The 21,615-nt window shown below is 40.8% G+C and overlaps 2 non-coding genes across 2 annotated transcripts; both read right to left on the reverse strand.

The window, feature by feature from the left end:
- Nucleotides 1-1,367: 1,367 nt before the first annotated feature.
- Nucleotides 1,368-1,474, reverse strand: LOC145060825 (small nucleolar RNA R71). The gene has a single exon (XR_013687008.1). It is a non-coding gene; the product is annotated as a small nucleolar RNA R71 (small nucleolar RNA).
- A 3,060-nt stretch (nt 1,475-4,534) lies between these two features.
- On the reverse strand, nt 4,535-4,641 carry LOC145060828 (small nucleolar RNA R71). Its single transcript, XR_013687011.1, has one exon. It is a non-coding gene; the product is annotated as a small nucleolar RNA R71 (small nucleolar RNA).
- Between the last annotated feature and the right edge of the window lie 16,974 nt (nt 4,642-21,615).

Consider the following 21,615-nt stretch of genomic DNA (forward strand, 5'->3'; position numbering starts at 1 on the left):
AGTATGATTTGTGTTACTTTATTTGTTAGCATGTCCATCTAAATCTAACTGCTTCTGTTAGCTAGATGAAGCTGGAACTCATGGTTTTATTAAATTAATCTAGACCTTGATTGTTGGTTATGTCTTGTGTTTGATTGGTTTACCTAGCATGCTTGATTCAATAATTAGATTGTTTTAACGTCTTATTCAGTGTAGTTAATTACCATTATTCTGCATGAATTGGAACACCTAGTAATTTAATAAACATTAGATTATTAGAGCTAAGATCGAACTAGTCTTAGTTAAGAAATTGAATTATCAAATTAGGCTATGCTAGAGAATTCATGTTATGACCATAATTTGTGTTTGTTAACCTAATATTACATAGCTCCAATTTTATTTAATAATTGATTATGTGTTAATTTATGTGTGACCATACATACATCTAGATGAATTAATTAATATTAGTTAATTTAGAATTGAATTGCTAATACTATTTTAATTGGTACCCAACAGGAACTGTCTTAACTAATTTATAAACAATTGAGGGAAAGTGGATTCGAACTAACAGAATTGTTTTATTTATTGATTGAATTTTTGTTAAGAAATTAAGTTCATCTACACTTGCAAAATTAGATAAAACCACCGCTTAGCTGTGATCGACACCCGACTTACCCAAACTATTCTATAATTCGACTAGGTACACTGCCTACGTGCTTTTTAGTTAGTTAAGTTAGTTAGGTTAATAATTTGAAACTAGTAGGTACTTTTGTGCACGTTAAGTTTTTGGCGCCGTTGCCGGGGAACGACTATTTTAGTTGTTGATTTAATTGCTTTAGGTTAATTGAACTTTTTTTTGTGGGTAAAAACCGCAAAAGTTATTTTTCTGCATTTATTTTTCTGTCTGATCTGTAACCATGTCGTCTCGCTTCAGTTAGTTTTTCGTTTATTTCTTTTTTGTTCCTTTTTACGCGTGTTTTTCTAGTTTTATTTTAGCAAGACACCATGGCGCACATAACTGATATTTCAATGGGAGCATATAAGAAGAGAATCCAAGATTATGCTGGTCCTGGTTTAGTACAACCTACAATTCCCACCACTGCTACATTCGAGTTGAAAGGACACATTCTTTCTGCACTTAAAGACATTCCATTTTCTGAGAATGATCATGAGGATGCTTACAAGCACCTTGATGAGGTCAATGCATTACAGACTATTTTAATGTCCCGAATGTTCCAAGAGAGATCGTGTTGTTAAGGATGCTTCCCGTTACTTTTAAGGGAACTACAAAAGATTGGTTGAAAGCACTTCCACCTGGTGCAATTACTACTTGGGCACAGATGCGAGAGCATTTTTTGGAACAATTTTGCCCACCTTCAAAAATAGCTAAACTCAAGAAGGCAATAGCCAACTTTGAGCAAAATCCGGGTGAATCACTTTCTGAGGCATGGGAGCGTTGTAAAGGGTTACTAAGAAACTACCATCAAAATGACCTTAAAATTCAACAAGAAGTGTCTATTTTATGATAGGGTAAATGTCATGATGAGGCAACTCCTTGATTCTTAAGGACCACTAACTAAGAAAAATTTGGGCGAAGTAAAGGAGTTAATTGAAGAATTCTCAAATCATTCTCGTGAATATCATAATATGAGATATTATGGAACAAAAGGAATTGGTAGTGGAAATTTAGAAGACATGGCTGCTGCACTAGCAATGCTTGACACCATGAACAGAAGAATGACAAATATGGACCAGTCAATTCATGCTATTAGAGTTGGATGTGAAAGATGCAATGGTCCACACTTGACAAAGATTGCCACTTGGATGATAATGGGAATAAAAAGGATCAAGTTTGATACTCGAGTGGGGATAAATATGATGAAGATTGGAGAAAACCAAAGAAGGAGTGGTTACCATATGATGAATACAAGAAGCAAAAGATAAGTGTGGAGTATTTTGATATGTGTATATCTACATATATATTTTACATCATATCTTAATATTTTATTCCATATTTATGCTTATTATAGAACAAAACGTACTTATTATGCTTAATATATGTTATATAGCATAAAGACATTCTCGGGAGCAATATGGAAGCTGGAAGCAGGAAAATACGAGCTTTGACAAGAAGAAGACACAAGAATGATGTTGCCAGACAGCTTGACCCCTCATCAATAATTTGACAATATCTCATCACTCATAACTCCAATTAAGGTGATTCAAAATGATCTGAAAATTAGACACAATTTCGGACGACTTTCGTGTTTTGAGAAAAGTTGGATTTCTAACCACCACGGCGTGGTGATTCCACCACGATGTGGTGAATCGAATCTTCGCGACACTGGCTTTGTGGTGCCATTACCACAACGTGGTGGTGAAATCTTAGGAAAGTATATATATCCGAACATAGGGACGAATTGAGCGACTTGGAGGTGACTTTCTGGAGAAGCATTACGAAAAATAACCTCCGAAAATCCCTTAGAAGTGGAGGAAATGACTTGGAGCTCAAGATTTGAAGAGATCTAGATGAAAACATCAATTTATTGGGTTTGATCATGTTTAGATTTATCTCTATTGAGTTTTTGTGTTTGATTTCTACCATGAGTAGCTGAATTTAGCTACTCCTGTTTAGCTAGATAAAGCTTCAACTTATGGTTGGCTAACAATTATGGATTATCAAAGTTGGTTACCTAATATTATATTATTAGTAATTTAAATCCAAATTTACTAATATTTAACTAATTCATGTAAAACTATGCATTATCACACACAATCAAACATAGAATCAGTTATGGATTATGAATAGGCTATGTAAGGTTTTTTATTCAAACATAATTATGGTCATAATTTATGTTCTCCAACACAAATAAATTCAATTACTTCAATCACTTATCTAAGATTAGGTCGATCCTAGCTCTAGCAATTCAATATTCACTAAATCACTAGCTGTCAAGCTCATGTAATTTAATAATCACTAAGCTACATAGAACATGAATTCAAGCAACTAAACAACCAAATATTAGCATGCTATCTATTAACAATCAAACACAAGCACAATACTAACAAGTCAAATCCATAATTAATTAAATATCCCGACATTTCTCCCCAAAAGTTGGCTTCTCCAGTGGGTGCATTTTGTTGTACCGGTTGTCCTCTATCCCCTCTTCCTCTCACATTCCTCCTTCCTATTGGCCTAGGTTGAGGTGTGGGGCGTTCTTGGTGTACCACATCATCATCTACCGGGATGCCCCAATGTGATCCCTCATTTGTTACCACACGTATCGACTCCAAATAACCCGTAGTAAGATCATCCCAAGGTTTGCATGTCAAAGTCTGGGTCAAACGTGGAATAAGAAGACTATATGATCTTGCAAGGCGTGTAATAAAATGACCCTCATTAATGGGGCCACCGACTCTAGAAATAGCAGCTTTGCTTCCCAAATAGTTGGCCAAATGATACGGGATATTACAGAAAACCCCCGGCGTGACAATGCTCCTAAGGAAGAATATATTCAAGCTAGTTACTTTATCCTCATGTCGCTTGTGATTGATGGAAAAGGCGAAAAAACGATGAAGCATTCGGTGGATCGGGGATATAATTTTGGCGCCGTTGTCGGGGAACGACTATCTTAGTTGTTAATTTAATTGTTTTAGGTTAATCGCTCCTTTTTGTGGGATAAAAAAATGCAAAAGTTAATTTTTTGCAAAAAATTTATTTTTCTGTTTGTTTAGTTTTCACAACGTGAGGGACACCTCTCACGACATGAGTTTAGTAGTTTTTCGTTTTTCTTCGTTTTTCTTTTCTGTTAAATTTTCTACGACAACACAAGGTGGTACTCTTTACCACGTCGTGGTGACCAGTCAGTAGGCAATTTTTAGTTAGTTTTTGTTTAATTTTACATTTTTATTTTTTGTTTTATTGCAGTAGTTCATGACCAGAGGTTCCAACACACATTTGGTGCCACCACTTGAGGATCCAGAGTCAGCCCTTCACAAGAAGACGGATAAGAACGCAGGAGTGAACTAAACACCAAAGAAGTCACTCTTGCGTGGGAGAATAGAGTACATCATCAAAGGTTGAAAGATTTGATAAAAAATCTAACCCACAAGAATCCGAGTACGAATCTGACCCAAAATTCGAACTACATAGAAGTGAATCCGAAGACAAGCCAAAAAATGAGATGGTAAACATTACGGATATGTCTATGGGAGCTTACAAGAAGCGAATTAGAGATGATGATGGTCCTGGCCTAGTAAAACCTACAATTCCTACAACTGCCACATTTGAGCTGAAAGGACACATCCTTACTGCATTGAAGGATGTACATTTTTTGGAAGGGATCATGAGGATGCTTACAAGAATTTGGATGAAGTTAATGACATAACAGACTATTTCAGTGTCCTAATTGTTCCTAGAGAGACAGTCTTGCTAAGGATGCTACCTGTCACTTTTAAAGGAGCTGCAAAAGACTGGCTGAAGGCACTTCCACCTGATGCAATCACTACTTGGGCCCAAATGTGCGAGCAATTTTGCCCACCATCGAAGATATCTAAACTCTAAAATGAAATATCTAACTATGAGCAACAACCGAGTGAGTCATCTTATGAGGCATGGGAGCGCTACAAAGGATTATTAAGAAATTGTCCACAAAATGACCTAAACATACAACAAGAAGTCTCAATATTTTATTATGGTGTTAATGTCATGACAAGGCAGCTCCTTGATTCTCAAGGACCCCTAACTAAGAAAAATCTGGGGGAAGTCAAAGAGTTGGTTGAAGAATTTGCAAAGCATTCTCATGAGTATCACAATCCAAGGCTGGATATAGTTAAAGGAAGCGGGGGTGGATAATTTGCAGACATGGCTGTTGTAATAGCTATGTTTGATACTATGGATAGGAGAATGACAAAGATGGACCAGACAATACATGCTGTAAGGGTTGGATGTGAAAGGTGTAATGGTCCAAACTTGACCAAAGACTGCCACTTAGATGATAATGGGAACAAAATGGCTCAAGTTTGCTACTCAAGTGGGGATAGATATGATGAAGACTGGAGGAAACCAAAGAAGGAGTGGCCGCCATATGATGAATACAAGAAGCAAAATGAAGAAAAATATGTGCAGACAGGTCGAGGCTTCTACCAAAAAGAGCAACCACCAGCTGACAAGAAAGTTGGCTTGAAAACATGCTAGTTCGTTTTATGGAAGCTTATGAGAAAAGGCATGATGATATTGATGCAGTATTAAAAGATCAATTGAAGATGATGAAAGATCAACAAGTCATGATGATTTACCAGCAAGCACTACTAAGAAATCATCAAGCATCAATCCATAATCTCGAAGCTCAACTTAGTCAACTAACAACTTTGGTGAACGAAAATTTTCTTCATAATTCCCCGATAAGAAGACTCAATCCCATGTTATGATGATCGAGACTGAAGAAGAGGCCATTTCTGAGTTCTTAGAAGCATTTGAGGAGGAGCCAAAACCATCCGAACCAAAACCGAAGAAATTAAAAATCGAAAATAATATTATTCTTGAAACACCGAACTCACGATGTGGGACCGGTTTGAACAGGATACTTCAGAAAGTGCTTAGACTTATCGTCCTCCTTTACTGTTTCCATCTCGAGCTAATCTTAGTCCACTGGAATGGGAGCATCTGGAGTTTATCAAGCACATGAAGGGTATTCTAATAAATACTCCTTTTATTGAGTCGTTATATAATGTTCCCAAATACGCAAAGTTCCTACAAGATCTGATGGACGCTCATCAACAATTGAAAAGGAATTTCGAGGTGATTCTAAGTGAGCAATGCTCAAAAGTAGTTTTGGGAGAGTTACCTAAGAAGATGAGAGATCCTGGACGCCTCACTCTTCCATGTGAGTTTGGGAATAATCTGAAGGCTTATGCTTTAGCTGATTCTGAGGCTAGCATAAATTTGATGCCTTATCCATTTTATCAGAAGCTGAATATTCTGAAGATGAAGGCTACCAAAATGACAATTCACATGGCCAATCGTTCAATGACATAACCCAGGGGAATTGTAGAAGACATTTTAGTAAAAATTGGGAAATTTGTTTTTGCAATTGATTTTGTGGTTATGGACATGAAAGAAGATGCCAATGTCCCAATTATTTTTGGTCGCCTATTACTAAATACTACTAGAGCCTTGGTTGATATCCGCGAATCCAAGCTCACCTTGAGAGTTGGAGATGAAGAGGAAACTTTTGGAGTTCAAGATGGTTTCCAAGGGAGTGATGTTCAAGGTGAAGTCTTCAACATTGATGAAGAAGATGAACTTGGAGAATTAGAGAAGCTCATGGAAGAAGAATTAAAAACAATTCAACAAGTCAAACGAACAAAACCAAGAGCATCCATCCCATTTTTAGTTAAGGTAATTGCCTATACAAAACCAACTTCTTGGGTAAGCAAGGAAAGCAACGATTTATCAAGTGATGAAGATGAGGTTACTTCTAAGGAGACGAGTCCAGTTGTGAAAGAAGAGAATATTCCTATGAAGCTTAAAAACAATGAAGAAAAATTAGAAAACAAAGGAGTTAAATGCAAGCTCGATACGAATGAGATGAAGGCTAAAAAGGAGAATTTGAAAAAAGCGTACATTAGACGAGTTCAAGCTTACAAAAGGCGATGGAAGGAGCAGAAGGTTCAGCTGGTGATGGACTTCGGACAACTTAACGTAAGGAGGCATGGAGTCCGGCTCATGACTCCATAAAAAAGAAGCGCTTCTCGGGAGGCAACCCGAGCCCGGTTTGATTTTCTTTTCATTTTAGTTTTTGAACTTTTAGTTTGTAAGAAAATTAATCATCTCGTCATCTAAGTAATCCTATGAATGGTAAAAACATTAAGTGTGGGGTCCCTAAATTAAGTGGTAATTAAATTTGGGTTTTAGTATAAAAAGAATTGAAAATTAAGTTGATCAGAAACGCACTCACGACATGAGCACATATGTCTCACGACGTGAGTCCTTAAGAACATACGGACTAGAATCATTTAGCCCAATAATTGTATAAGCCCACTTCCTGTTAATTAAATGGCCCAACTTATCAACCCATAACAACTCACGACGTGAGGTCGATAATCTCACGACGTGAGAAAGACAAAAATACGGGACCACTAGAATAGAGAAATCAGAATGCTTTGACCTATCTTTTTCTAATCACACAAACTGCGACAATTCTCTGGTCCCCCACACACTTGATTTCGGTTGAATCTACTTCAATCCATCTTTTGTGCTTATGAAACTACAATCTAAGGTAAACCACTATTACTTCTACTTTTCAATTTTGACTAATTTGTTGAATTAGCGATTAGGATTTATGATTAGTTAAATGTCAAAATTATACCCTAAAATTGCGATTTATCTATTGCATGTGGGTCGAATGTACTTAGAATCAAGTTATCATAAAACCCCAACAAAGTGTTTAGACCGATTTGCACACTGCCGTGATCGATTCTCGCTGAAGGCAACGAACTCACGACGTGAGATTCGCTACTCACAACGTGAGTCCTAGGATTAAGCCTTCTTTTTTCCTGCTAATCTGCTTAACGTATGTGTAACACCCCAAGTTCAGAGGTGCAAGTTTAGGGTTCTTAGTGTAAATAAGGAAGGTTGACTCGGCGAGTCGATGGATAGATTAAGCGGGTCGATTCGCGGTTATGGTCAAGTGTTAAGTGACCAACTCGGCGAGTCGGCGGCTGGACTCGGCGAGTTGGTGCTGAAAGGAGAAAACCCTAATCTGGGGTTTGTGACCTATATAAAGCACATTATAGCCACCCTTAGCCTCTTTGCTACCCATTTGAGATCCAGAAACCCTCATCTCGTGTGTGAATCCATTGTTGAGAATATTGAAGCTTTGAAGAAGGAATTGGTGAAGAGAAAATTGGAGGAAGTTGAGGATAGCATCAAGAGAGCTTGTGGATCTGAAGTCTACATCAGTTTAGACTCATCTCTAAGGTAAGAGGATCTTACCTTAAGCTATATCCTTGTTATTTCATCCATGGTGTATGATTTGGGGTTCTTTAGCATGGTTGGGATCTATTTCGGGTATAGAGACTAGATCTGAGGTTGCAACTTCAGATCTAGGTTGGTTTGGGGCCATGTGATCAGAAAGTGATAGCTTTGGGGCGTCATTGAGAATGTCCTTGCCTTAAACCTTCATTTTTAGCTTGTTGGAGCTTGTTGAGCCTTGCATGCACGTAAAGTTGGAAACTTTACATGTGAATATGGCCCTAGGAGTCCATATCTATGTATTAGAAGCATTGGAATGGCCTGAAATCATATGGATGAAGATGTCACGTCTGGACACGGTGAGTCACATGGGTGCACTCGACGAGTTGTAAGAATATGTGCATGGACTCGGCGAGTTGGAAGAACAACTCAGCGAGTCTGTTGAAGATTGCCGTGGACTCGGCAAGTCTGTTCTTGGACTCGATGAGCCTGGTCGTAAGGTCCTAACCTTTTTGGTTGAGCGGTGAATCGGTGAGTCGAGGGATGAGTCGGTGAGTTGAGTAGGAAGTGACTCAGAGTTGGTTGGACTCGGCGAGTCTTAGGGCCACTCGGCGAGTTGAGTCATGGATTGGGAGTTTCTGAGTATAGGGACTCGACGATTCAGCGGGTTGACTCGGCGAGTAGAGTCAGTCAGGAAGGTTGACTTTGACTGAGGACTTTGACTTTGACCAAGAGTTGGCCAGTTGACTTCCAGGGGTATTTTGGGAATTATTGATATTGATTGAGTTCAGAATTTTGGTATTGATCAGTGGTGGAGTCGTGTCGGAGGTAGGAGCAGCGTGATCTTATCTTTTCAGTCAGCAGTTGCGAGATGAGTTATCCTCACTATATCAACAGGGTCTAAGGCACCAAGGCCGACCCTTTATCGGATGGAAATCTGGGTAGTTGTTTGTTATGTTATTGCTTTGTTATGTTTGCATCCTGATAGTTAGAATGTTGTATGTTAGAGACCTAGTAGGGTTGGTATCCTGGTTTATAGGATGATGCTATGCTAGTGACCGGTTAGGTCGGAATCCTGGTAGGGATGTGCTATGTATGTGATCTGCTAAGATCGGTTTGATTAGCTGTGAATTGATATATGATTATATGTTTATGTGCACATGGTTGTTGGACTCGGGTTGGGTTGAGGCGAGTCCTGCTTTGTGCTGTAGGCCAACATACCCAGGGCGGACCGGTTATCCCGAAGGCCCAGCGAGCGGTCCGGATAAACTGTAGGCCCCAAGAGGGCGGACCCGACGTGCCGAGGCTCGGGGAGTGGACCAGGCCGACTGAAGGCCTAGTATAGGCGGACCAGTCATACTGTAGACTCAAAGAGTGAACCAGGTGGATTGAAGGCCCTGTGCGGGCATACCAATCACACTGTAGACTCGATGTATATGGCTAGACTCGGAGGGTGGACCAGGTGGATTGTAGGCCCGGTGCGGCGGACCAGTCACATAGTAGACCCGAAGTGCATGGCTGTTCTGTTCTGTTATGATATGACATGTTATGTGTATGGTATATGTGGTTGGTATTTTTGCGGTATCTCACAAAGCTTTCGGGCTTACAGTTGTGGTTTAACGTTTTAGGTACTTCAGAAGACCGTGGCAAGGCAAAGGCGTGATCGTACCGCTCCTCATGTTTATGTTTTATGATATTGTTCTGGGAATACTCTGATAATAAATGTATTGAAAACCTTTTTGTAATAACTTAATGAAATTGGGTTGTTTTTGAAAAGTTTAAATTGGTTGGAATTTTTAGAGTGTTACAAGTTGGTATCAGAGCCTTGGTATGAGTGAGTTGGAGGAACATCCGGGTGAATCCAATCTCAAATCAAGGAGAGTTTTCAAAAGAAAATTTAAAATGGTTTTCAAAATGAGTAAAGGAGGACGCGGAGGTATGATCAGCCGGAGCCAGTAAGTAACCCCAAAATACCATACAAGTTATTCGTTTATGAGATATGATAGAACACCATGCTAGTACTAGGCTAGGGATCTTCAGGAATTGCATGATAGAGTTGCCTGATTTATGATGCCTGCTAGACTAGGGTTTCTTTCTGTATGAGATTTCCAGTGTTCCTCTAGGAGTGAGGCTTGAGTGCTTGTTATGCATGTTCATCACTAGGGTGTTGTGGTGATACTTGATATAAATATGGGTTGGTGTGGAAGGTAGTATGGGCCCTTACTACTGAAAGCACAGGACCCATACACGTATCAAGGAAGTTACAACCCCTAGGGCTGGGTTGGGAGTTGGTTCCCGGGTTAGTGAGAAGCATGTGATGTTTTGAAGTAATTTTAGTATGGTGGTTACGAGGCATGCTAGGAGCCGATCCGGGTCAGGGGCGGGAGCAGGAGGGGGCGGTCAGGGTGGATCAGCACCACCCGAGGTTATCATTTAGATGAGCACAGACGAGTTGGATGCTAGGATTCATGAGATCCTGCATGATGAGGTTGCTGCTATGTTCCAGGCCGAGTTGTCGGAACTGTTTGGGTCGATCAAGACCGCTATGGTCGAGTATTTTGATGAGCGCTATGCAGCTCTTACAGAGACGGATGATGCGGCGGTTACAGTGGCTGTAGCAGCGGCAGGGGGAGGAACCAGTAGAGGTTTTTAGTATCAGGACTTCGATAATACGAAGCCCCCGACTTTTGATGGAGTTCAGGATCCGATTGTTGCTATGCGATGGTGTCAGATGTGGAGGGATGTTTCTTCACATGTTCATGCCCTGTTGATCAGAGGGTGAGGTGTGCTCTGAACCTGTTGAGGCTTGGGGCAAAGGATTGGTGGAGGTTGACTATGGGGTCATATTCAGATGCGCAGAGGGCTGCGGTTTCTTAGGATCAGCTTCGGGAGATGTTCAACACTCGCTATGTTCCACGAGTTGAGAGAGAGAGGTTGGCTCAGAAGTTCCTGGAGCTGAAGCAGGATTCAGAGTCGGTGACGGAGATCACCAGGATGTTCACTGAGAGGGCAATGTTTTGCCCAGAGTTTGCTTCGGAGCAAGCTCAGATGTCCCGATATCTAAGTATGATCAAGAGGGATATCAGGCAGTTTGTATCTACACAGAGGTGCGAGACCTTGCTAGAGTTGCAGGAGGCCGCTCGGCGGTATGAGTTGGAGATTGAGTTGCAGTTGAGAGAGCAGAGGCAGGCCCCCCGTAGTCGCAGCCGGCGCCGAAATGGTCCAAGACCGTTGATTCCAGGTTGGGAGATCAGAGCAGCCGCACTTGTGGGAAGTGCGGGAAGGGACACACCAGAGTTTGTAGGTCCGGTGGTGCGTGCCACGAGTGCGGGAGAGAGGAGCATTATGTGAGGTATTGCCGCCAGTCAGCCCTAGTTCAGGATATGAGGATTTGTTATCAGTGCCATAAGATTGGTCACATGAGGGCCAACTGTCCACAACTTACTGCAGGACTGGTGCAGGCTCCAGCACCAGCCACTTTGAGGATTATGGGTGGAGGTCAGAGTGGAGTAGAGCCATCGAGGGCTCAGGGACGTGCTTTTCAGCTTACAGTAAAGGAGGTCAGGGCAGAGCCGGATACAGCTGCGAGTATGTTTTCGTTTTGTTGTTGTCTAGTTATCTTGTTATTTTGTAGTGTTGTATTTCATTCGCCGTTCTGCGTGTTTCATGGGTTGGATGAAAGTGATAGTAGTAAGGGGTTGTAAATGGTTAGCATCCAAGGGATTGATGGTCAGAATTTGGTTGTATGGTCTTGTTGCCGGATGTAGCAATTGCGATTCGGGAAGTGTTCAGCGAAGAGTCGAACTCCCTTAGAGTTCGAGATGTGCGATGCCGTAGGAGTGATTTTTGTGGGGGTTGCTCGTTTTAGAGGGAATCAGTTCTTGGATAAGGGAAATATGTTGAGGAGGGTTGGTTAAGTGATGCCGATTGGGTCACCGGTGGTTGGAAGTCAGTGCTCTAAGTGGGGGAGAATTGGAAAATTCTCAGGAGGGTCGATAAGTGTTAGAGTTTGATTAGTTGTTTGGGATCCAGCAGTGTTTCAGTCAGCCAAGAGTGTGGGCTGGTATGAGTAAGTGTCAGACCGATGGGGCGGAGTACAGACCAAGGATTTGGGAAAGGGTGATTGGTTGTTGTGAGGCCTAGGATTAGGCCGGGATCTGAGTATATGGAATAGAGTTAGATTTCAGAACCCCTAGAGGGCTAGAACAATATGTATGGGAGAGATTCCCAAGAGGAATAGTTCGGAATGATAGTTTGAGAGGTCCGGGCAGACTGAAGGCCGGTGGGCGTACCAGTCAGGCCGAAGGCTCAGAAAATGGCCCAGACAGGCTGAAGGCCCTGGAGGGCGGTCCAGACATGCTGAAGGTTCTGAGAGTGGTCCAGATTGGCTGAAGGCCTCGTAAGGCGGTCTAGTCATGCTGAAGACTCTGTAAGTGTTGATAGATCTGCATGCGGAAAGTGATTTGAGAATGCTGCTATGCAGTAGCAAGCAGTGGGTCTGGCCCCGGGTATTGATTATGTTAGTGGAAGGCAGTGCATGGACCAGAGAGTCCTTGCGAGCAGATTCAGAGCATGTGCGATGCATGGAGTAGCGGTTACTCTACAAGGGATAGTGTAGAGTGGGGTGTGAGCACCGTGGCACTTGTCTGAAGTGGCAAGGTTGGCAAGCAGATTTCCTTGGATAAGGAAAGGGAAAGGTATGTAACTCCGGGAGGGAGTGTTGATTCACGGAAGTGAAAGCTGTAGTGAGAAGGGATGATTGAGAGTATTTCAATTATGGTTGTTGAGCACTGTGATTGTACCAGTGGTATGGAAGTACATCTGGATTGGGTGTTTGTTGAGGTTGCGGATGAATTTTCGGGGGTATAGAACCAGAGGAGTTCGAAAGGGATGCAAGGATGGAGCCTTGGGTTTCCAGTATGGTTGTGGTCAGGAGGTTATGCATGTAGCGGTAATTCATCATGGGGATGTTTTGAGGTATCGTCAGTGTGTCGGGTTTTTCCAGCCCGAGGATGTTAGAGCAGGTTCAGCATGTGTATGTGATTGCAGAGGAGAGCTCATGGGAGTTGCTCAGGAGCTGAAGGATGTGTCGTCCTGTCAACATGGAAAGAAAAGAGTTGGATTCGGAAAGGAAGCGGGATAAGTCCCAGCAGTAAATTCGATAGAGTTGTGGCAAGCAAGGAAAGGGATAGTAGTTGGTACCGGGTCAGGACCCGGTGGTTCAAGGTGATATGTAGTTTGTAAGAGTCATCTGATTATGTGATTTAGAACGACGGAAGTATCATCGGGTGATCATTGGTTGATACATGTTGTTGTCAGGGAAAGAAGTCGGTGGCCGGCTTGAAGCAGTTGTCACGACCTAGTGAGAAAGAGTTGGACTTTATAGGGGTTTGATAGTAGTGTTTGGAGGATCCTGGGTCGGTTGAGACCAGGAGCTATATTGTGGGAGTATCATCTGGGATGTGTTGTTGCAGGCTTTGAGGACAAAGCCTAATTTAAGTGGGGGAGAATTGTAACACCCCGAGTTCAGAGGTGCAAGTTTAGGGTTCTTAGTGTAAATAAGGAAGGTCGACTCGGCGAGTCGACGGATAGACTCGGCGAGTTGAGTCGCGGTTCTGGTTAATTGTTAAGTGACAAACTCTGTGAGTTGGCGGCTGGACTCGGTGAGTTGGTGCTGAAAGGAGAAAACCCTAATCCGGGGTTTGTGCCCTATATAAAGCACATTATAGCCACCCTTAGCCTCTTTGCTACCCATTTGAGATCCAGAAACCCTCATCTCGTGTGTGACTCCATTGTTGAGAAGATTGAAGCTTTGAAGAAGGAATTGGTGAAGAGAAAATTGGAGGAAGTTGAGGATAGCATCAAGAGAGCTTGTGGATCTGAAGTCTACATCAGTTTAGAATCATCTCTAAGGTAAGAGGATCTTACCTTAAGCTATTTCCTTGTTATTTCATCCATGGTGTATGATTTGGGGTTCTTTAGCATGGTTGGGATCTATTTCGGGTATAGAGACTAGATCTGAGGTTGCAACTTTAGATCTAGGTTGGTTTGGGGCCATGTGCTCAGAAAGTGATAAATTTGGGGCGTGATTGAGAGTGTCCTTGCCTTAACCCTTCATTTTTAGCTTGTTGGAGCTTGTTGAGCCTTGCATGCACGTAAAGTTGGAAACTTTACATGTGAATCTGGCCCTAGGAGTCCAGATCTATGCATTAGAAGCATTGGAATGGCCTAAAATCGTCTGGATGAAGATATCACATCTGGACTCGGTGAGTCACATGGGTGCACTCGACGAGCTGTATGAATATGTGCATGGACTCGGCGAGTTGGAAGAACAACTCGGCGAGTCTGTTGAAGATTGACTTGGATTCAGAGAGTCTGGTCATAAGGTCCTAACCTTTTTGGTTGAGCGGTGAATCGGTGAGTCGAGGGACGACTCGGTGAGTTGAGTAGGAAGTGACTCAGAGTTGGTTGGAATCGGCGAGTCTTGGGGCAACTCGGCGAGTTGAGTCGTGGATTGGGAGTTTCTGAGTATAGGGACTCGATGAGTCAGCGGGTTGACTCGGCGAGTAGAGTTAGTCAAGAAGGTTGACTTTGACTGAGGACTTTGACTTTGACCAAGAGTTGGCCAGTTGACTTCCAGGGGTATTTTGGGAATTATTGATATTGATTGAGTTCAGAATTTTGGTATTGATCAGTGGTGGAGTCATGTCGGAGGTAGGAGCAGCGTGATCTTATCTTTTCAGTCAGCAGTTGCGAGGTGAGTTATCCTCACTATATCAACAGGGTCTAAGGCACCAAGGCCGACCCTTTATCGGATGGAAATCTGGGTAGTTGTTTGTTATGTTATTGCTTTGTTATGTTTGCATCCTGGTAGTTAGGATGGTGTATGTTAGAGACCTGGTAGGGTCGGTATCCTGGTTTAAAGGATGATGCTATGCTAGTGACCGGTTAGGTCGGAATCCTGGTACGGATGTGCTATGTACGCATGTGATCTGCTAAGATCGGTTTGATTAGTTGTGAATTGATATATGATTATATGTTTATGTGCACATGGTTGTTGGACTGAGGTTGGGTTGAGGCGGGTCCTGCTTTGTGTTGTAGGCCAACATACCCAAGGCGGACCGGTTATCCCGAAGGCCCAGCGAGCGGTCCGGATAGACTGTATGCCCCAAGAGGGCGGACCAGACATGTCGAGGCTCGGGGAGTGGACCAAGCCGACTGATGGCCCGATGCGGGCGGACCAGTCATACTGTAGACTCAGAGAGTGGACCAGGTGGATTGAAGGCCTGGTGCGGGCGGACCAATCACACTGTAGACTCGATGTATATGGCTAGACTTGGAGGGTGGACCAGGTGGATTGTAGGCCCGGTGCGGCGGACCAGTCACACAGTTTTCCCGAAGTGCATGGCTGTTCTGTTCTGTTATGATATGACATGTTATGTGTATGGTATATGTGGTTGGTATTTTGGGGGTATCTCACTAAGCATTCGGGCTTACAGTTATGGTTTAACGTTTCAGGTACTTCAGGAGACCGTGGCAAGGCAAAGGTGTGATCGTACCGCTCCTCATGTTTTTGTTTTATGATATGGTTCTGGGAATACTCTGATAATAAATGTATTGAAAACCTTTTTGTAATAACTTAATGAAATTGGGTTGTTTTTGAAAAGTTTAAATTGGTTGGAATTTTTAGAGCGTTACAATATGGAGGACTTTGTTTTGTTTGTCTTGTTTATTTTTTTTACAGACAAATGGCTTCCAGGGGTGCAAATGAATAGTTTCAAGGCCATGTATTATCCCGACACCCATTGTACCGACTTCTCGTTGATATGCCTACCATGGCGCTCACAAATTTCACCAACAAACTAGGGTGGTTACATACCAGGGAATTTGCTATTTCCTAAGAATTGATTGGGCTCGGTTTGAGGAAATTGGGTTGATGGAAAGAATGGGTCCTTTCTTAACAAAAAATTTCTATGAAGACGATTTTTCTTTCACCTGTAACAGGCGGAGGAATTTGTTTACCATCGATGAGTCAGTTTATCAAGAACTTTGTATGGAGTTCTTTGCGTCCGTCTCCTTGGAAGCATCCACTGTTGATCGTTTTTACCAAAGGGCTCTGGTCTTCCGCCTCGGTTGCGAGTTTAGGGAGTGAAACCTAGCAGATTTTGCTTGGCGAATGGGCATTTATGAGCTACATGAAACACAATTGCTTGCATTTGAGATTTTCTTGTGGTCGGCTGCACGAGAATATTTTTCGGGCGCGTCAGGACCTGATTTTTGGGTTTCCATTGCAAACGGAGTATTTCATTCAGGGGTTTTGCAGGAAAGCCAAATTAGATCACTGATCCACCGACTGCTTCATCGTTTGATCGCCTTTTCCATCAACCACAAACGACATGGGGATAAAGTAACTTGCTTGAATCTATTCTTCGTTTGGAGCACTGTCACGCCGAGGGTTTTCTGCAATATCCCGTATCATTGGGCCAATTATCTGGGAAGCAAAGCTGCTATTTCTAGAGCCGGTAGCCCCATTAATGGGGGTCATTTTATTACACACCTTGCAAGATCATGTGGTCTTCTTATTCCACGTTTGACCCGGAATTTGACATGCAAACCTAGGGATGATCTTACTATGGGTTATTTGTATTCGATGTGTGTGGTAACAAATGAGGGATCACATTGGGGCATCCCGGTAGATGATGATGTGGTACACCAAGAACAACCCTCACCTCAACCTAGGCCAATATGAAGGAGGAATGTGAGAGGAAGAAGGGATTGAGGACAATCGGTGCAACAAAATGCACCCATGGAAGGAGCCAACTTTGGGGGAGAAAAGTCAGGATATTTTGATCAATTGTCGTTAAGTGTCAATTGGATTGGTGGGAGGGTAGAGAATTTGGTGCAACACTTGCATGTTGAGCAACCTCCTCACTTAGGGTATCATTACCCAATTTATCCAAGGTCGAGTGAGTACCAAAATCGTGGAGGAGATGGGGTTGGAACAAGTGGAGTGCATGAAGATGAAGAAGATGATTGATCTTTAGTTTATTTGATTTTTCGTTTATTTTATTTTTAGTTTTTAGTTTGGTTTGTTTTTGGGTTGAAAAACTATTGCACTATTATGTTATTTTTCTCTTCTTTGGTTGTTATTCCAGATTTGCTAGGAGTCACGAGACAGAAATGTCGAGATACAAGAGCGTTTATGTTTAGCCAAGAGTCTAGAATCGAGAGTCGAGACCCACGATTAAAAATAAGTGTAGGGTGAGTCGAGAGAGAGGATGGAGTTAGAGGAGAGTCATAAAAATACTGCATTTAGAAGAGTCTTAATCCATTGAGACATTGGTGTGAAGTGCAAAATTTAAAGAAGAAGAATAGGCAGATTCCTTTTCTGTCGCCCAGTTCTCTCGTCGTGAGGTCTTTACCCTCACGTCGTGAACTCGGTTACGAAGGTTTCCAGATTACACATATCTACGACCTCACGTCGTGATCCTTATCCCTCACGCCATGAGTCTTATATTTTCACAAAATTGAAGCCTTTTCATTCATATTTCCTACATGGGTCACCACCATTCTTTTTGGAGTTATTATGATGATTATTATGGTTCATTTGCTCTACCATGTAATGTGGCGTATGCTTTCCCACATTGTTCTTTACCCTTTGGATATTTTGCACCACATTTGTTGAATATTGAAGGCTCGATTCAATATTTTGCCGGCCATTTTTATATCTCACGTGTTCGAAATCCATGTTCCTTATTAGAAGAGTCCGTATACGAGATTCACAATTTTTCCACACATTTGGAGTTCGATTTTGCCACTGCTATCCGAGGGGAGTCTGTTCCTTTTTCTCCCTTTTATTGCTTTTAATTTATTTTATGCATACAATAAGAACACTGTATGTAATAAGTGTGGGGTAGGGGTCGAAAAAGTAAATTACTAGAAAAGTAGTAAATTTAAAATTTTTAATAAGTTTGAAATAATAATCTAATAATTAAATCTAGTAATAATTTGAACTTAAGTTGCTAGTGTTATATGGGATGATCTAATGCGAGCTCAAATGTTTAATTGAGCCAACATATGTTATAGTATATTTGTGGCTTCACATTTCTAGTGAAAAGTCATGAGTTATGAAAAGGTAATCTGATAGTTTATATGGATTAATAAGTTTTACAGCCTGTACCTGAAATCTATCCAGGAGAGCTTATGTAGTCATTGCACTTAGACTAATACCACTAGCCAATAAATGTTGAAGTTAAACTCCCTTGCTTAAGTATGCAGGTTTTGAGAGAAAAAAGTGAGTTATATATAAAAAAAAGAGAGAGAAATTACTGAAAAGCTGAAGACTTTTGGAGCTATCAGGTATGAAGATCAAAAGATCAAAATTCCAAAAGAAAAAAAATTGAAGATACCAAAAATCACACAAAAAGGTGGTGAATTCAATGAAAACAAACATCAAATGTCAAAGAAGTGAAGAATTCCAAAGAGTTCCATTGTGGTATCAAAAGTTGTAATTTCTAGATTATGTATACTTTGGTAGCTTACAAAAATGCCTTGAGGTTAAGAAAGATTTCTGAGGATTGATTCGGAAGGTTGCAGAAATGAATGAAGTATAAACTAAGGGGTGAAGGTTCATAAGGATTGTGAGTATTTAGGATTGGGAGGTTATTAAGATTTACGACAAAAATATGCGCATTGAGGTCTTGGTATAATGGTTGAGCTTGAATTGGATTGTTCTATGTGATGTTAGTGACAAGAGTTTGAGCTTAAAATAATTAGATTTGCTTGAGGGCAAGCAAAGAATAAGTGTGGGGTATTTGATATTGCCATATTTATACATGTTTTTAGGCAATATTTAAGTACATTTTTATACATATTTTGGTTATTTGTGTTGAATAATGATACTTATAAGTTTAAATTGAACTTTGCAGCCAAATAGAAGGCATTTTGAAGAAAAGTGACTAAAAGCATCAAAGATTGGAACTTTGGAGGCTTGGAGAATAAAAGAAGAAGAAAACCACGTAAACAGCTCCATTCACGATGTGAGGATTGAAGACTCACGATGTGAGTTAGAATATTCTAGAAGATAAGTATCGCGAATCAGACTCCTTCTCAAACATGGATATCTATTGTATTCACGACGTGAGGCTAACTTGCTCACGACGTGAGTACGGAAATTTTAGAAAATATAAATAGGGCTTGTTCCCTATGAATTGGGAACTTTTGGCTTACTTGGAGCATTTAAGAAGTCGAAATTTACAGAGCTTAAAGGACTAAAAGTTGGTTTACATACCCTGGAAGAAGGAAGAGTTCATAATTAGCTTAATAGTTTGGTACATTTAAATATGTCTTTAAATATGATTTGTGTTAGTTTATTTGTTAGCATGTCTAGCTAAATCTAGTTGCTTCTGTTAGCTAGGTGAAGCTGGAACTCATGGTTTTATTAAATTAATCTAGACATTGCTTGTTGGTTATGTCTTGTGTTTGATTGGTTTACCTAGCATGCCTGATTCATTAATTAGATTGCTTTAATGTCTTATTGTATGTAGTTATTGACCATTATTCTGCATGAATTGGAACACCTAGTAATTTAATAAACATTAGATTATTAGAACGAAGGTCGAACCAGTCTTAGTTAAGAAATTGAATTATCAAATTAGGTTGTGCTAGAGAATTCATGTTATGACCATAATTTGTGTTTGTTAACCCAATCTTACATAACTCCAATTCTATTTAATAATTGATTTTGTGTTAACTAATGTGTGACCATACATAGATCTACATGAATTAATTAATATTAGTTAAGTTAGAACTGAATTGCTAATACTATTTTAATTGGTAACCAACAGGTCCTGCCTTAACTAATTTATAAACAATTAAGGGAAAGTGGATTCGAACTAAAAGAAGTGTTTTTTTATTGATTAAATTTGTGTTAAGAAATTAATTTCATCTAAAACTGCAAAATTAGATAAAACCACCGCTTAGCTAGGAAATTAGGTTAATTTAATAGTAGGTAAATTAATTAGTTAAAACTGTTCCCTGTGATCGACACCCGACTTACCCAAACTATTCTACAATTCGACCGGGTACACTACCTAGGTGCATTTTAGTTACTTAAGTTATTTAGGTTAATAATTTAAAACTAGTACGTACTTTTGTGCACATCAGAAATTTATTGGGCTTTATGGTAAGGCCTATATTGGGGGTTTAGGCCCAATTTTGGAAAATTTTAGTATTGGGCCTTTTAGATTGTGGATTTGGGCCTTAGTCTTGGATCTAGCCAGGCCAGGGGTAAAATGGTCATTTTACCCCAAGTATGGATTATTGGATATAGTATGGAACTTAAGTGTTAATTGGGTGTTATTTTGTATAGATAACTCGGGGAGTCGTTAGGGCAGTAGCTAGGGATCTTCTGTGAGATTTAGCATTCGAGGTCAGTTTCCTCACTGGTTTAGCGGGTCTAAGGCACCAATGTCATCCCTTATTGATTATGTTAGGATGCCAGGAGTTTGCATGAACCTTTCATGTAATATGTGATGTTATGTATGTCGGGCAGGGCCCGATGCCGGGCGAGGCCCGATGATTGATTCGTATGCTATTATTTTATGATCGTTGTATGTGTTAGCATGAATATGTGATATGTATAATGTATGTGAATAGTGGGCAGGGCTCGATGTCATGCGGGGCCTAATAATAACAAATCTATATATCAGGCGGGGCTAGAAGTCGTGTAAGGTCCAGAGCTGAGTGGGACTCGATACCAGGTGGGGCCCGGTGGAAGGCGAGGGCCCAATGTATAATTTATTATGTATGGTACGGTGTGGTTTGGGAAACTCACTAAGCTTTTTGCTTACGATTTTTAGTTTATGTTTCAGGTACTTCCGGTTCCAAGGGGAAGATCTCAGGATGACTGCATCGCACACACCACATGGATTCCGCACTTGATATTTCACTCTGATTTTATGATATTTGATACACTTGTTTTATTTGGTATGTATGGATGATGTTGAGATATTGTTTTACTTAAATTAAAAATGAAATTTTTGGATCATACTTTTAGGATGTTTCAAGTTAGTATTAGAGCCTTGGTTTCAGGGATTTGGGCACACTCACAGGTGTGTCTGAACTCAAACTGAGAATTTGGAAAAGTTTTTCAAAAAGATTTTTTTTTTGAAAAGAGTTTTCTAAAATAAGGAAGGGTGTGGTGCATGCAATCAGCCGAGCTCAAGTAAATTTCCCAAAATACCCATACATGTTATCTGATATGTTTTGGGCTGTGAATTGTATGATATTTAGGGCTAAGGATCTGCTCAATTTTGGATGATAGAATGCTAGGAGAGATGCCTTTGTATGCCGGTTGTATGAGCTTGTAGACTTGCGTGTTAGTACTGATCAAGCAGTGATAAGATGGCCTGATTAGGTCAGCTTGATTCTGGTTGCTTGATGCTCGAATGCTGCTAGCTTTGTGATTTTAGGAGTTCTTACTAACTTTAGCTAGCTGGTAAGTGAATATGAAAGGTTGCATGCTATGGGAACCGAATAATTTTACAAGGTTAGGTTTTAACTCTATTGCGCATCTCTTGTTTCAGTTCAACTGTTATAGTGTGAGACCTGTCATACGAATAATTATCTAGTTTTAGTGGTATGTAATTGTATTCGTGAAC

Source organism: Lactuca serriola, chromosome 6 (assembly GCF_051521515.1).
Source record: "Lactuca serriola cultivar US96UC23 chromosome 6, Lser_US96UC23_V15, whole genome shotgun sequence".
In the NCBI taxonomy this organism is placed as follows: domain Eukaryota; kingdom Viridiplantae; phylum Streptophyta; class Magnoliopsida; order Asterales; family Asteraceae; genus Lactuca; species Lactuca serriola.